Source organism: Leptonotus elevatus, chromosome 8 (genome assembly GCF_054856555.1).
Source record: "Leptonotus elevatus isolate MCC_2025b chromosome 8, RoL_Lele_1.0, whole genome shotgun sequence".
Lineage (NCBI taxonomy): Eukaryota > Metazoa > Chordata > Actinopteri > Syngnathiformes > Syngnathidae > Leptonotus > Leptonotus elevatus.
Window position 1 is genome coordinate 25150526 of NC_141246.1, and position 4064 is coordinate 25154589.

The following is a 4064-nucleotide window of genomic DNA, read 5'->3' on the forward strand; positions in this document are numbered from 1 at the left end:
TCGTCTCTCCTCATTAAGACTTCTTTGCATCGTAAAATCTATCACCATATGTACAGTATCCTCTCCCTGTAAATCTCAGTAAAATTGTTCCTGTAAAAATTACAGAATTTCACTAGCAGCAGTGATCCAGTAAAGTACTGTAATTTTTTACAGTATGTCACTGCATCTATCATTTACAGTATAATACTGTACATTTATATCCAGTTGACTAGAGAATACAATTTCTGGAGAAATTAAGGTGTGTCAACGCTGAGCAGCTGAGTAATTTTTTTTTGAATGAAATTGAATGATACTGAATGACAAAGAATTGTATCCAATGACCTGTAATGAGCTGAACATGTTGACATGTGAATGGTTTTGATTGGTGAATATATTTGGAACTGTCAGATTTCACTGTTAATAGTTTTATCAGATCTCATCTTGCCCTAACCTCAAGTCAGACAAAGGGGGTGAAAATGTAAAGGTGGCTCATTTCATGGTCCAGATGATGGGGGAGAACAGGAACTCTCACATTACAGGCAGTGTGCACAACCAGCAGTATAGGATCAGGGTTAGTGAAAATAGCCCATTAAAAAGCCCCAAACTATTTATTTCATTGAGTACATCTCTATAGAATCGAACATCTGTGGAGGGATGTGTATTGAAAACGTCCTTGACCTTTTCTACACAATCTTTACTCAGCTAGAGATTCAGGGACTACTCAAACCTAATGAAGAAATTGACCTGTTCGCACTACACAGATGCTTTTTGCATCACATTCAGGGTCATCTTCAGGCATTCAAAGAAGCTTGGAATATGCGTGGATTTAGAACAGAAAACAACTGTTCGCCCCTTGAACTCTGGTCTCTGTAGAGAAAGGATGGACATGACTTTTCACAAGTACACATGTATCTAATCAACATGTGATATTGTATACAATTAACACTGTAGAGGTCAGCAAGTCAGTTGAATTTACAGAATTTCACGATCAGGGATGTTCAATACCACTTTTTTCTCAACCGATACGCAATTCTTGAGTAGTCAACGCTACTGATACCAAATACCGATAACACTAGTAAATAAAATTCCCCACCCATAAATGACAGATGATTTTAAAGAAATAAATACCTATATATCCCAATATATTATTTTTCCTTAAAATTGCATGAAGTTAATGGCAACTTTGTATTCATCTAATTTCTAATTTCTTGTCCCTGATCGTAAAACGGCCACAGGAGGGCGACCGATAATGGTATCGGTCACGGCGAGAGTACCAATACCTTAAAATAAGACTGGTATTGTCACCGATACCTGGTATCAGCAGTCACCACTGATCTGAATATATGACTGGATAGTCGATAGGCCAAGACTTTTAAAGCCGCGAGGCTGCCATATTGCTCTTCCCAAGAAACGTGTTTCGGCATACGATCCTATACATTTACAGTATCAAAATTGGAGAACATTGGAAACAGTACTTAGTATAAACCGCATGATTTGTTAAACATAAACAAGAGGATTTTAGACATTTTAAAACTTGCCCTAAATACATGTATAAATTATATTCTTAATGATGTTTACAGGAGAGGATTGGTACCAGTCCTCTCCTAAACGGGCTATTCAGTCCCTGTACGACCGATGTCAGAGTTTGGTCCGCATTGCCTGCAGTAAGTCGAATTTGTTTCCTGTGAGGGTTGGACTCCGCCAAGGGTGCCCTTTGTCACCGATTCTGTTTCATAACTTTTATGGACAGAATTTCTAGGCGTAGCCGAGGCGTTGAGGGGGTCCGGTTTTGTGGCCTCAACATTGCATCTCTGCTTTTTGCAGATGATGTGGTGCTGTTGGCTTCTTCAAGCCGTGATCTCCAGCTCTCACTGGAGCGTTCGCGGCCGAGTGTGAAGCGGTAGGGATGAAGATCAGCACCTCCAAATCCGAGACAATGGTCCTCAGTCGGAAAAGTGGAGTGCCCTCTCCGGGTCGGGGATGAGATCCTGCCCTAAGTGGAGGAGTTCAAGTATCTTGGGGTCTTGTTCACGAGTGAGGGTAGGTTAGAGCAGGAGATCGACAGGCGGATCGTTGCAGCGTCTGCAGTGATACGGACGCTGTATCGGTCCGTTGTGGTGAAAAAGAAGCTGAGCCGAAAGGCAAAGCTCTCGATTTACCGGTCGATCTACGTTCCTGCCCTCACCTATGGTCACGAGCTGTGGGTCGTGACCGAAAGAACAAGATCCCGGATACAAGCGGCCGAAATAAGTGTCCTCCGCAGGGTAGCCGGGCTCTCCCTTAGAGATAGGGTGAGAAGCTCGGTCATCCGGGAGGGACTCAGTGTCGAGCCGCTACTCCTCCGCGTTGAGAGGAACCAGTTGAGGTGGCTCGGGCATCTGGTTCGGATGCCTCCTGGACGCCTCCCTGGGGAGGTGTTCCGGGCATGTCCCACCGGCGGGAGGCCCCGGGGACGACCCAGGACACGCTGGAGAGACTACGTCTCTCGGCTGGCCTGGGAACGCCTTGGGATCCCGTCGGAGGAGCTTGCTGAAGTGGCTGGGGAGAGGGAAGACTGGGCTTCCCTGCTAAAGCTGCTGCCCCCGCGACCCGACCCCGGATAAGCAGTAGATGATGGATGGATGGATGGATGTTTACAGGAGAGAACTTAATTCAACAAAAAGAGGCTTCTGCCAAATCTCATATTGGGGTCTAAGGAACTGAGCGATAAAAGAAAAAGTGGGTCTTCAAAGCAAAACATATTGTCCACTTGTTTTTTGTTTTTTTTAACTTGTTAAAAAAATAGTGACCACCCCGCCACAAACCCCCTGCTCCTATACTAAGTGCCTACGAGCTGTATATGTCTAATCTGTACTTACAACGTATAGTTTATACAGTAGTCTGCTCGTGAGATAGGAGGACAAGATGGCCTCCCTGTTGATTCAACGGCTTGCACAGGCGTGTATGGGCTATCGGCTATCCAGTCATATATTCATATTAGTGGTAGTCACCCATCATAGTCAGAATGATATCACCTCTGCCTGAATTTGAGCCAGGAAAACCCTGTACAGGGAAAAATACCCTACCTTGTGCAGTTGATAATATGTTTTTTCATTTTATTTAAGGGAATGTCTGTCACAACTCAGACATTTTGTAAGTGGCCCTTGTTGCTGGATGGTACAGGAACTCTACAGAAAAATATAATGAACACGAAAAATACTTTAGCCAAAAATGAGGCTAAAACTGACATCGCTTTGACCCATATCATCATTTACATTTTCAAAATCAATACTTTTATACAGTGGCCTTATATAGATAATTGCTTTTTAAATTCCAGCCAAAGGGCTGCGGAGGTAACACACAGTAAATCCAGTATCGGGGCATGGGATTGAGCACAAGTTACGGCTCCGCATCAAACCAGATGTTCTCAGCAGCTCAAACCCTCCTGTAGCCTTTAGCTGGGGATAGTTATCCTCAATTGTTGCCTTGAAGGTAAGTGGATCATCATCTCTTGCTGCACAAAAAAAGTGTTATACTCAGAGAGTTATACTCAGTGTTGGGAACGTTACCTTAAAAAAATAATTAGTTATAGTTACTCATTACTTGCTTAAAAAGTAACTGAGTTAGTAATTGAATTACTTCATAATAAAAGTAACTCGTTACCGGGCAAAGTAACTATTTTTACTACTTTAAAAAAAAGTTTGATATCAAATAATTTGGATTTTAAATGTTTGTAATATTATTATCATTATTATTATTATATTTTTATACAAGGATTTCAAATTATGTCCATGCTCTATAGCAGGGGTCCCCAACTAAACCGGCAAGAGGTCCAGTAACTCCATCAGCCTAGTAGACCAGGGTCCGAACATGCAACAACATTCAGATGATAATTCATTTTTCTGTTCTTTTATTAAATTGCAAACGTGCTGTTACATTGACAATAATACAACTTGTTAAATTTACTCTCTTTCATTCATTTGCATGAGCACTGGCAGCTAACCTCTTGAATCTGGGAAGGAATGCAGTCAAAGCTATTCTCAGGCATACATGCACATGCTCATTGGTCAGCCGTGAGCAGTACTTATTCTTAATGATGTTAACAG

At 42.3% G+C, this 4064-nt stretch overlaps 1 pseudogene; it reads right to left on the reverse strand.

Moving 5' to 3' along the window:
- Positions 1–3930: 3930 nt before the first annotated feature.
- The window catches only part of LOC147170296 (protein FAM200A-like), a 993-nt pseudogene continuing 859 nt past the window's right edge, over positions 3931–4064 (reverse strand).